The 13,898-nt window shown below is 35.7% G+C and overlaps 1 pseudogene; it reads left to right on the top strand.

Moving 5' to 3' along the window:
* Nucleotides 1-11,094, top strand: part of LOC149546306 (disease resistance protein RPP4-like) — a 77,399-nt pseudogene extending 66,305 nt beyond the window's left edge.
* The last annotated feature ends 2,804 nt before the right edge of the window (nt 11,095-13,898 follow it).

The raw sequence follows: 13,898 nt of genomic DNA, 5'->3' as shown, positions 1-13,898 counted from the left end.
AATATTGTGAGAAGTCTAGCTGTCTAAAGGGATTGTTTCAAGTTGTTTGAAGATTTAATTCTGGAAGTGAAAAGGTATTTAATTTTTTTTTAAAGATAGAGTAAAATGTTTTAAATTATTGATTTCAATGAGAAAAGCTGGTAGAATTCAAAAAGAGAAGACAAATAAGTTAGAAGAAGAACTAGTGATGGTGAAGAAAGAAAATGCAAAATTATTGTGTGAAAAAGATATTTTGCAAAAGGAATTGGAAAAAGTAAGAAATGAGATGGGAGAAAAAAAGTCTAAATTGTTAAATGAAATTAGTCTCCATATAGAGGCAATTGAAGAGCTAGAGGATAGGCTAAAATTTGTGGAAGAAGTACATAATTGGCAGGTGAAGCAAACACGTAAACTTAGAGAGAAAAATAAAGAATTAGAAGAAAAGTTAAATTTGTTTGATGATATTGAGAAAATCAACAAAGATTTAGAAGAAAATGTGAAGAAATTGGAAGAAGAAAATAGTATGCTAAAGAAGGATTTGTCTACTTTGAAACAAGAGAAAGAATGTTTGAGTGTAAAACCATTTGTATGTGATGTATATTATGACACAAATGATTTGAGTGAATGTGATTTTTTTGAAACTGAAAGTGTTTGTGATGAAAAGTGTAAGAAAGTAAATAACAAGAAGTTTACAGATTATGTTTGTTATGATAATAATAGTATTGGCTTAAAGATTATGAAAAGAATGGGTTTCAAAGGTAAAGGTTTAGGAAATGATGAACAGGGATTAAGGAATCCGATTGAGACTACAGTCAGATCAAAATATGCAAGTCTTGGATATGATGCAGGGAGTGAAAAGATGAATAAAAGTTCCAGAGAATCAATTGAAAGTATAAAGATTGTGCAATGTTCACACTATAACAGAAAAGGGCATACAAAGGATAGATGTTGGGATTTAAATCCATGTAATATTTATGGCTTAAAAAACCATTGTGACAAGACATGTTGGAATAGAGATTACAAAAATGATTCTCTAGTAGGTTGTATAAAAATGGATTGTGGATGGAGCTACGAATCAAGTTGGCAGAAGATTACAAGTATGATCAAAAGTTTTTTTAAGTATAAATGCTCAAGAGGAAGAAGAAATACATCAACATTTGGAAATGGATTAGAGCAAGTCATCAAAGAAGAAATAGGTTTTCAGCATGTCATCAAAGTAGAAAAAGGTTTTCGGCATGGCATTGAAGAAGAAAAATGATTTTCAGCATTTGTGGCAGATGAGGCAACTGATAGGCATGCATTAGCAAAGGCATTATTATTGGAAAATGGCATTTTGGCATTTGGAAAAAGAAAGAATTTTAGCATTTGTATGTAATAACATTTGAGGTTGAAATTAAGGGGGAGTGTTGGAATGTGTAATTTCAACTCAAATGAATTGTGAATGAATAATAGAGGATTCTAAATATTCCAAGAGGATTACTGAATAGGGGTAGGTAAAGTTCTGAAAGTCATAGATAGTTCTAGAAAATTTTATTTCTCCTATGTCAGCTAATGTAGATGATTCCAAAAATAATTTAAGAGCTCTATAAATAGAGGCAACATGTAATGTAATTGACATGGGAAAAATGAAGAAGGAAATATTAAAAAAAAAAATTGTGTGGCAACACATTGTTGTTCTGTGTATGGTGTTTTATATTTTTTCCTGTGCCTCTACCCATCCATCATTTGCAAATAATAAATGGTCTCTTTTAGTAAATAAAGTTTATTTCTCATTAAATTCCACCTCCCGGTATGAAGGGCCAACGACTTGGATAGCATAGTAATAGCAGCTCAAAAAGAAGTTAAATGCATAGAACCTTTGCATGTTGCCAAACATCTAGTAGCACTTGGAAAGCTTGTAGAAGATTTTCAAAGGCAATGCCTTGATAAGCTTACACTGGATTTTGAAACACACTATGGAATGAGTAAAGAAGCTGAAACCAAGGCTAAGACCATTGGCATCTATAGGATGGTAGGGGTTGGCAAAACAACTCTTTGCAAAGAGTTCTTTAACCGAAGGTGTTAGCTTCATCAATATGATCAATTCTGCTTCCTCTATGATGTTCGGGAAGCCACAGCTCGAAATAGTTTAACATCTTTGCAGGGAAGGCTTCTCAGAGATGTCTTCGGTGAGAAGGAGTGTAGTTATATAAGCACACAGGAAGGGTCAAACTACATCCTTAACTGTGTAAAAAGAAGCAGGCCTTGTAGCTTCCTAATTGTTCTAGATGATATTGATCACCAAGAATAGTTAGATGCCCTACCGATCATGCACATGCCTGGCAATAGTCTAGTAATAATCACAACCCGAGATGAAGGTATACTAATAACCAAGGGAATCGAAGTATGTTATCATTTAAAAGAAATGGTTAAAGAAAATGCTAGACATCTTTTTAGTTTACATGCTTTCTCCCTATCGACAGTACTAATTTCTGCCAATAGTCCACCGTCCACAGCCCAACTTAGCCATCCATCCACCATCTAGAGTAAATATTAGACAATGAAGCCATCCACAATAAATAGCTATCTCAACCCACAAAATTAGCCGCCCATATTGAATTATATATTTAATATATTATAACATGTGTAAAATGTATTTTGTATTCAAGAAAATTCGTAAACCTCTATAAATAGAGGCCTTATGTAATGCATTTTGCAAGGCAGTAAGGGAAATAAAATTAGTTTTATTTATGTATATTTGTCTCTCTTTGCCTTCAAATTGGTATTAGAGCCTAGGAGGAAAAGAATTATGTATTGATACGTATAACTACTGCAGCAGTGAATGGAGCTTCTAATGTTTTCTTGATTGCAGATCATTATCAACTTCTAAAGTTGGAGATTAGTGGCTGCCAAGATTGAGAGAAGAATAGATCTCAGTTTAATGTTTGAAGAAAGTATGAGCTGATTTCATGGAGTGAAATCTAATGACCAAAAAAAATTGTTTAAAGGAGAAAATAAGTATTGTATTGTTGTTTGTTTAAGCTATATGTCATTGGCTTAGACTTGTTTGGTGGATTTTCTTTGTAAAGCAAAGTTTAAAATTGTAAGGTGCAGTTGTACCTATGAGTATTAATATGGCTTCAGGAAGTAGTATAGCTCAACCACAAATTTCAATATTTTCTGATAAAAATTATGAATTTTGGGCTATAAAAATGAAAATACTATTTTGTTTTCAAGGCATATGTGATCTTATTGAAAAGGGTTTTATTGAACCACAAGATGAGTCTACATTAACACAAGATGAAAAGGATAAATTAAAAGATAATAGGAAAAAGGATGCTAAAGCCTTGTTTCTTAAATTGCATGGGATATTTTAGAAACAACATATCAAGGGACATCACAAGTTAAGATTGCTAAATTGCAAACTTCAAGGTGTGATTTTGAAAATTTGTGTAGGAAGGATTCAAACTCAGTTGATCAATTTCTAAATCAAGTAATGAATGTGGTTAATCAGATTAGATCATATGGTGATGATTTGACAGATCAAAAAGTTGTTGAAAAGATACTTCATAGTTTGCCTAAAAAATTTGATGCCATTGTTGTTGCTATTGAAGAATCTAAGGATTTGACAATACTCTCTATTGATGAGTTAATGGGTTCACTTTTATCTCATGAATCAAGAATGAATAGAAATAAAAATTCTTCTTTGGAGAATGCTTTTAGATCACAGGTATCTCTTGGAAAAGGAAGAGGAAGATCAAACTATAAAGAAAGAGGAAGAGGTAGAAGCATAGATGGACGTGGCAATATAAATCAAGAAGAAAGAACAAATCAATCCATAACAGAGAACATGGTAGAAGTTCATTCCAACAGCCATCATCAAGGTTTGATAAATCTTGAATTCAGTGTCATTATTGTAAGAGATTTGGTCATATTGCAAGTGAATGTAGAAAGAAACAAGAGGATATTGAAAAGAATGGTGCTAATTACTCAGATGTATCTGATAACAATTCAGGAAGTTTATTTATAACTTCTAATGTTGCTCAAGAAAGTTCTACTGATATATGGTTCCTAGGTAGTGGATGTAGTAACCATATGACTAGGAATAAAGATTTGTTTGCTAACTTGGATGATTCTATAAAATCTGAAGTAAAGCTAGGAAATGATAGTAAAGTCTCTGTAATGGGAAAAGGTGTTATAAATGTCTTGACAAAAAATGGAGGAAAAAGATATATTCCTGATGTGTATTTTGTGCCTAGATTAAAACACAATCTCATGAGTGTTGGTCAACTAGTATAAAAGGGTTACAAAGTTTCTTTTGATAATGATGTTTGCACAATCTTGGATAGAAATCCTAGTGGCAGGTTAATTGCAAGGGTCAACATGACACAAAATCAAATGTTCCCCCTCCATATTCATTGCATTCAAGGAGGAAAAGAAGTTAGTTTCAACACAATATACTTAGATTAATCATGGCTATGGCATTTGAGGTATGGTCATCTTCATTTTGATGCTTTGAGCTTGTTACAAAAGAAGAATATGGTGAAAGGATTGCCTTAGATATTGAAACCACCAAGTTCATGTGAAAGTTGTATATTGGCAAAACAATATAGAGAAAGCTTCCTAGTAGGAGGTTCATATAGAGCAAGAGCATCACTGGAATTCGTTCACACTGATATATGTTGACCTATGCAAACTCCATCTTTAGGAGGAAGTATATATTTCCTAACATTTACTGATGATTTTATCAGGAAGACTTGGATATACTTTCTCAAACAAAAGAGTGAAGCTTTTGAAAAGTTTAAGGAGTTTAAAAATTTGGTTGAAAAACAAATTGGTCTCTACATCAAAGTATTGTGATCTGATAGAGGTGGTGAATTCAATCCTAACGAGTTTCTAAAATTTTGTAGATTTCATAGAATTAAGAAGCAATTTACCACAAGGTACACACCACAACAAAATGGTGTAGCAGAGAGGAAGAATAGAACCATAATGGAAATGGCAAGGAGTATGTTGAAGGCCAAAATCTATCCAATGAGTTTTGGGCAAAAGCAGTAGCATATGCTATATACATCTTGAACAAGAGTCCTACAAAGAGTGTTAAGAACACAATTCCACAAGAAGCATGGAATGGTAAGAAACATAATGTATCTCATTTTAGAGTTTTTGGATGTGTTTCTTATTTATTAGTGCCATCTAAATTGAGGAAGAAATTGGATGATAAAAGTGAAAAATGCATCTTTATTGGTTATAGTGAAGAATCAAAGGCTTATAGATTGTATAACCCTGTTTCAAAGAAATTAATCATTAGTAGGGATGTTAAATTTGAAGAAGAAGATTCATGGCATGAAAATAATAACAAAAAAGTCACAAGAGGAGCACCAATATTACAAAGTGACAATGAATTGAAGGAGCAAGGGACTCAATCACCACTGAATACTCCACCAAGGAACTTTGTGCAAGGAGCCTCACCTCCAGGTTCAAATGTAAGTGATAAATCTGATTCTACATTCTCAACACCAAGTTACAAAGGTAAGAAGACAAGAAGCTTAAAAGAGATATATGATCAAGAAGAAGAGAATGTAGATATTTACTCAAATTTTGCTTTATTTTCTTGTGATCCATTGTATTTTGATGAAGCAATTAAAGAAGATAAATGGATCAAGGCAATGGATGAAGAAATTGACTCTATTGAAAGAAATAATACATGGGAATTAATGGATTTAAGAAAAGGAAAAGAATGTATAGGAGTCAAATGGGTCTACAAAACTAAATTTGATGCAAAAGGTGAAATTGTTAAGCATAAGGCAAGGCTAGTTGCTAAAGGTTTTTCACAACAATATGGAATTGATTATAATGAAACATTTGCTCCAGTTGCTAGACTTGACATAGTTTGAACTATTTTAGTAATAGCGGCACAAAATGATTGGAAAGTGTATCAAATGGATGTAAAATCATCTTTTTTGAATATTTTTCTTGATGAAGAGGTATATGTTAAACAACCACCTAGTTATGAGGTTAGTGGGCATGAAAATAAGGTATATAAACTAAACAAGGCACTTTATGGTTTGAAACGAGCTCCTAGGGCTTGGTATACGAGAATTGATTCATACATGATAAGTAATCAATTCAATAGAAGTAACAATGAGCCCACGTTATATGTTAATACTAATAAGAAAGGTCAGATTTTGATTGTATGCTTATATGTTGATGACTTGATATTCACTGAAAATCTATCAATAGACATGTTCAAGTCAAAAATGATGAAAGAATTTGAAATGATAGATTTGGGGTTGATGAAATATTTCTTAGGTATTGAAGTTATTCAATGTGACAAAGGTATCTTCACTTGTCAATCCAAGTATATAAAGGATGTTTTGAAGAGATTTAAAATGATGAATTGCAATCCAATGTCAACTCCAATTGCAACAGGGACAAAACTTAGCAAGGAAGAGAAGGACTCAAATGTTGATCCAACTATGTTTAAAAGACTTGTTGGAAGTTTAATGTATATGACAACTACAAGGCCAGACATCATGTATAGTGTCAGTTTAATCTCAAGGTTCATGGAATCACTACAAAATTCTCACTGGCAAATTGGAAAAAGGATATTGAGATATATTGCAGGAACAATGGGATATGGAATCCTATATTCCAAAGCTAACAATTTTGGTTTGATTGGTTATACTGACAGTGATTTTGCAGGTAGCATTGATGATAGGAAGAGCACTTCTAGATATATCTTTCACCTTGGATTAGAAGCTGTGTCATGGGCATCAAAGAAGCAGCCTATAGTGACTATTTCATCAGCTGAAGCAGAATATGCAGCTGCCACTTCCACAACATGTCAAGCAGTATGGATGCGTCAAATTTTGTTCGATTTTCACCATCATCAAGAGGAACCAACACCAATTCTTTGTGATAACAAATCAACAATAGCATTATCTAAAAATCATGTATTTAATAAGAGGAGCAAACATATTGATACAAGGTATCACTTCATCAAAGAATTAGTCAACAATGGAAAAATCTATCTTGAGTTCTGCAAATCTAAAGATCAATTGGCAGATATCTTCACTAAGGAATTGTCAAAAAATAACTTTGAATATCTGCAGGAGAAATTGGGTATTATTGATGCAAAATTTGTTAATGACAAAAATTAAGGGGGAGTGTCGATAGTATTAATTTCTGCCAATAGTCCACTATCCATAGCCCAACTTAGCCATCCATCCACCATCTAGAGTAAATATTAGACAATGAAGCTGTCCACAATAAATAGCCGTCTTAGCCCACAAAAATAGCTGCCTATATTGAATTACATATTTAATATATTATAACATGTGTAAAATGTATTTTGTATTCAAGAAAGTTCTGAAACCTCTATAAATAGAGGCCTTATGTAATGCATTTTGCAAGGCAGTAAAGGCAATAAAATCAGTTTTATTTCTGTGTATTTGTCTCTCTTTGCCTTCACTCCTGCCCTTATCCAGAAAGTGGATGTGAGCAACTTGTTGATAACTTCGTTGGCGTTTGTGGAGGCTTACCTCTGTCTCTGCAAGTTTTGGGTAGGGATGTTCGTGACCGAAATCAAGATTATTGGAGGGCAGTGCTCAAAAAACTTGGTTGTGGGCATCTGCATCTGGACATTAAGAAAAAGCTTCAAATAAACTTTGACGCTTTGGAAAATGAGGAGCAACAAATTTTCATTGATATAGCATGCTTTTTTGTTGATCAATTGAAATCTACAGCCATCAGAGTATGGGAGGCATCGGGATGGAACGCTCAATGTGGACTGCAAAAACTAAAAGACAGGTGTCTTGTTGAAGAGCTTGTTGAAGAATCTGCTGAAGACGAGTGTCTTCTTGACGAAATAGATGACCCTGTGCCTATACTGAGAATGCACGACCATCTGCGGGATTTGGGAAGAGAAATGGCAAACAAACATAACGACCCTCCTCGCCTGTGGCGTCCACAAGAGCTTAAAAAATTGGTATGTTTGTCCCAACTTAAATCATGTGCTGTATATCAAGTTGATCAACTCAGATGATATTCTGATTTTAACTTCTGTGAATCCAGGAATCAGAGGGATTCAAACAAATACTTGCTCACACCAAAAAAAGGTCTTTCCATTCCTTTTTCGACGAAATCCTGGGCTCTAGAATTACCTTCCTTTTCGGGGAATTGGATGAAAGTGCTACTGCTGCGTCGTCAACTTCTTTGCTGTTTCTTCAGTTGGATGAGGATGAGGATGGATATTTCTCTGATTCCATTCCCTCATGGATTCCACTTCAACATATTCAGCATTTAATAATCTGTAATGCTAACTTCAATACATTGTGGCGGCAAGATGTACAGGTATTCTCTTCTTTTCAACCGAAAAATAATAATCACTATTAAATTTGCATATGAAGACACGCAATGATCAAGGGTAGCTTTTTCGTCTTTTTTTGTTAATGCATAATAAGTGGTGTATGTGTAGTATATCTTATAGTTAGATTCACTCTAATTTTAGTTAATCTAGCTTTAGATTTTTGCGATTGCAATGACTTTCTCTGCGTTCCCCTCGAACAACAGCAGTTTGCACGACTATCCATATAACATTAGCTTTCTTCATGCAATATGGATTTTGCTCAGTCATTGCATGACTAAGGGTTCACTATAAACTGCTTTATGCAACGTGGAAAGAATTATAATAACTTCTTTTATTTGCTCCGTATTTTTGTTGACAAAAATAATTCAATAAATCAGATCAATGTTTTTCTTTTCCATCTGCGCTGGTTGCAAAGGAGTGTTTTATTGAAATCTTTTAGTGAGTGATCTGCAATGAGATTTTTTTTCAGATCTAATCTTTTCGTTTTAGTGCAAGTGCTTAAGAATTTCATTATCCACGATGAAATGCATTAATTTCTTGGCTACCATTGAAAGTTCAAAACAATAATTTTTTCATATTTTCAGGTTCCTTCCCAATTGAGGCTACTGGAAATTTCCAGAACTTCTTTAAGAAAGTTCCCAGATTTCATAGAAGTAGTAGCTGATGTGGAAAAGGAAGTCATTGAAGGTGAAGACATGGCGGCTATAGGAGGATTGCCATTATTAGGATTCTCCCCATCGAATTTTCAGATTTCGAATGATTGTCGGAAGCCTACTACTGTCAAGGCTCCATTCAGCTTACTTGAGGATCCACTAATTAGCGAGCTAGAATGTATTATAGAGATTGAAATAAGTGGGAATCTTTGTCCAAAACTCAAATCCTTGGAACTTTTTTGCATGGAAAATCTTGCTGAAGTGAGGCTTAGCAATTGTGAAGACTTTGAGAAATTGAATTGTCTTACGATTAGCAAATGCGAAGAACTCAAAAGATTGTCAGTCACAGCCAATCTTAAGCTTGAAGAAATAAACATTAGTGCCTGCCCTCAGCTTGAGGAGGTATGTCTTCACCGTATGGCCTACCTCAAAAGGATTTCAATTGCAAATTGTGATTTGAAAAATGTGCAAGGAATATCGGTTTCTAGGGTGCTTGAAGAATTGAACATCAGTAGATGTTCAACGCTTCATGATTTAAGTCTTGCACAACTGGACAGCCTAAGAAAAGTAAAGATTGAAAAATGTAATTATTTAACAAGTGTGACAGGGATATCCAATCTTCCAAAGCTTGTAGAATTAAGCATTTCCTTGTGTTGGAAGCTTCAGCTTGAGTTGCATCTGGTGGGTTTGAATTTTCTGAAGAAGATAGCAGTTGATTCGTCTGTCGTGATAATTGAATGTTTTAGACTGGATGGTTGTAAAAATCTGGAAATAGTCTCAGAAGCAGGCATTGATTTCAGAAAGATACACGTGTTTAACATTAGTGCCTGTCCGAAGCTTAGAGAATTGCCAGTTATTTGTGGTTCAAGTCGCCGGCAGACAATTACAGTTAGTGGATGTGTGAAGCTCAATTGCCTTGAGGTGATGAATTGTACAATTTTGAAAAGATTATCGGGTGTCTTTGACCCGGCCATATTGTCCATAAAGGATTGTCCAATTCTTGAAGGGCTGCCATGTTTGGGGAATATGGAACGCCTTAAGGAGGTTGACATTCTTCAGTGTGGGAACCTGCGGAGCATAACTTTGCCAATGACTCTAAAGCGTCTTGAGTTGAATGCTTGTGGAGAACTGAAAAGCCTGTCAGGAATATCCGCTCTTACAGAAATGGTAGAATTGAATATTCGTGCGTGCCCTAAGCTCTATGAGTTGGATGTTGTACATCTTAGCAAGCTAGAAAAATTAGCAATTGCAAATCTGGAAAAGGTATCCAGTATATCTAATCTCACCAAGCTTCTAGAACTAGAAATCTCTGAGTGTCGGGATATTGAGTTTGAGTTATGTCTCTCGGGCATGAGCTGTTTGGAGAATGTTGCCATTATTAAATCTGAAAAGATGCAGACCATGACACTGCCACCCAACATTACTAAATTGACACTGGAAGATTGCAAAGAATTGAAAAAGGTAGCAGGAGTATCTTGTCATGCAGAACTTGAAGAGCTGAATATAAAAGATTGCCCTGAGCTTCAGGTTGATTTGCTTTTTTCTGGATTGAAGTCCCTGTATAGGATCTCTGTTGAATATTGCAATATGCAGACTATGACACTGCCAGTAGCACTTAGAGATCTCAAAGTGCAGAGGTGCAAAAAATTGCAATGTATTACAGATTTGGAAAATCTTACAGAGCTTACAGAGCTGTACATTATTGAGTGTCCGGAACTTGATGAGATACCAAGCCTGGCCCGAGCGAGCCACTTTGAGAGGATTAAAATTGTCTTGTGTGATAAGCTGCAAATCATAACTCTACCAACAACACTCATCAAACTCACCGTGCAAGGATGCGGACATTTGCAAAGGATTGCAGGAATGTCTAATTTCACAGAAGTTGTAGAGCTGTGCATTAGTGACTGTCCGGAGCTTGAGGAGCTCCCAGTGATTTGTAGTGCAATTTGCCTGGAAAGGGTCACTATCGATGGATACGGGAAGCTCGGTTGCCTTAAGCTGACACACTGTACGATTTGGAAAGAAGTGTGGGGCACTTTTGCACAGTTGCATATATTGGATTGCCCCGGAGCTTCAAGAGCTGTCACGTTTTGCACATCTAACTTGCCTTGAGGGGGTTAAAATTACCAAGTGTGTGAAGCTGCGAAAAATAACTTTGCCCAAAAATCTTAAGCTTCTTCACTTGAATGATTGTATAGAACTACAAAGTGTCTCAGAAATATCACATCTCAATAATCTTGAACAACTGATTATTTCTGAGTGTCGGCAACTTGAGCTTAATTTGAATCTTGTGGGTATGAACTCTCTCCAAAGCATCAGCCTTGATGGATGTGGGAAGCTTAAGTCTTTTGTGTTGAACGAATGTCATAATCTGAAGAAAGTGATGGGTAACTTTGATGTGCAAAGGTTATCCATACGTGATTGTCCTGAGCTTGAGGAGTTAACATTGAATTGTTATTGTTGCTTGAGACAAATCACATTGAATCGTGTAATAAGCTCCAAAACATAACACTACCTAAAAATCTAACCAAACTCGTTCTGCAAACTTGCAGATGCTTGCCAAGGATTGAAGGAATGGATAGTCTTACAGAGCTGTACATTGGTAAGTGTGATGAGCTTGATGTGCTGCCAATACTTGTTGGACGGAGCCTAGATAACTTAATATTGCCAACTGCACTCGTGAAACTCACAGTGATCCAGTGCAGAAAATTGCAGCGAGTGTCCAAAATTGGCAATCCTACAAAGCTTACAGATATCACCATTTCTACGTGTCCCGAGCTTGAAGAATTGCCGAATCTCTCCGAAATGTGCTGTTTGGAAAGTATTTGTATTGATGGCTGTAGGAAGCTACACGACATAACAGTACCACACTCGCTTATCAAACTCACAGTGACAGCATGCATGGAATTGCAGCGAGTGGGAGGAAGCGGTAATTTTACAAACCTTACAGACATGATCATTTCTGGGTATCCTGAACTAGAGGAGTTGCCTTGTCTTTCTGAAATGTGTTGTTTGGAAAGTATTACTATTGATTACTGCCAGAGGCTACACGGCATAACATTGCCAACTATACTCATCAAACTCTCCGTGCACCTGTGTGAAGGATTGCAGATGGTGGGAGGAATCAGCAATCTCACACAGCTTAGAATGTTGTCCATTAGTGAGTTTCTTAATCTTGAGAAGTTGTTAAATCTCTCTGATATGAGCTACTTGGAATGTATTAGCATTGATTCCTGTGATCTGCTGCAAGACATAACACTCCCAAGTACAGTCGTGAAACTCTCAGTGAAGCGGTGCAAAAAATTGAAACGAGTGGCAAAAACGAACAATCTCAGGAAGCTTACAGACTTGATCATTGCAGACTGTCCTGAGCTTCAGGAGTTGCCAAATCTTTCCGAGATGAGCTGCTTGGAAAGTGTTGACATTAATCAATGTGAGAGGCTGCACAAGATAACACTGCCAGCTACATTCGGGACGCTCTGAGTGCGCTTCTGCGGAGGATTGAACCAAGTCACAGGAACTGATTATCCTACACAGATTGAGTGTATAGACATTAATGAATATCCAAACCTTGAGGAGTTGCCAAGTCTTGCTAGACTGAAGAGTATTAGCATCCACTCTTGTGAGAAGCTGGAGAATATAGCAGTCATTGGAGAAATGAAGTCATTGGAAAGAATGCAGCTTTTATTTTGCAGCAATGCGGCAATACAGGGTTGCATTCGAAAGTTGAAGTTATTGATTTCAAATCGTCTTTCAACATACAAAGGTATTTCAAATCTCAACGATAGAGTTTTTTGAGTCATGATGAACCATAGGCTTTGTTCTCATTGACGCCATGTACATATTCTAAGTAATCGATAATGGATCTGCAAAAGAAAATAACTTCCTTTGTAAAAACTAAGAGTGTTTTCTGTTTTCTTTTCACAGTTTGCCATCAGCTTTTAATCTAATTGGAGAAGCAGCAAATGGAGCGATGTCAAATTTGGTCCCTTCTCTGAGCTATTGCTTTCGCAGATCCAGCCACTCTGTTTAGAACATTAAATTATCTTAAGGGATCAGTGAGTGGCGCAATAATCATGTGCAGTTTGGTTGCGTCTGTGGCTCTGCTCCTCTACCAGCGACCGAGATGATTCCTGGTATGTACAAGTACAAGCGACCAGGACAATGGATGATTACCACCGTAATTAGAGACCAGCATTATAAAGCGATGCGGCACTACTACTCATCCATGGACCATCCGCGAACGTCTGGAGTTCGTTAGGTTTGACGAGGAGCGTATTTTTCGTCACTCCTATCTCGAGCGAGGGACACTAGAGAGGTGGTGTGCGTCGACCGTGAGGACGGGTGAAGATTGGAGAACTCTCCCGGCTTTGACTACAATTGTTGATAAGCTACATCACAGGTAAGATCTTATTTTATCGTAGTCATCCACTTTCACATTGGAATGGTGTCTCCCCCTAGGGAAGTAGAATATTCATAATATTTATGTCATTGGAACATAAAATACACATATTTCATTAGCTGAAAGGATTTTGTGTACATTTCTATACACTTTGCCTCGTATTTTAACTTTAACTCAATAAGCATGGTGAACAATTAGTTTTATTATTTTTTCATGGAACTCCCTGAATGAGGTGTACTTAGAGTGTTTAATTAATGATTAAATATAGTCAAATATATGTCTGGCTATTTGATAGCTGTCCTTTACAAATAAAGGCACAACTATGTAATTGGTTCAATTTTTTAGTCTTATTATTAAGTATTAAAGAGAAATTTTTATTTATTTATTGAGGTGTTGGTTATGTCTTAAAATCTTCTTGTAATGAAATTTCTTACAACATTACTTTTTAAACATCAATGATCTTATCATTTTTTTATTTTTTTATTTTTTTTATTATTAACTTGCATGATCTCGT

The sequence above is a fragment of the Cupressus sempervirens genome, chromosome 7, assembly GCF_028749045.1.
Source record: "Cupressus sempervirens isolate cs-2001-9-10 chromosome 7, ASM2874904v1, whole genome shotgun sequence".
NCBI classification, from domain to species: domain Eukaryota; kingdom Viridiplantae; phylum Streptophyta; class Pinopsida; order Cupressales; family Cupressaceae; genus Cupressus; species Cupressus sempervirens.
The sequence above is the reverse complement of the archived record's forward strand: the minus strand, read 5'-3'. Positions and strand labels throughout refer to the sequence as shown.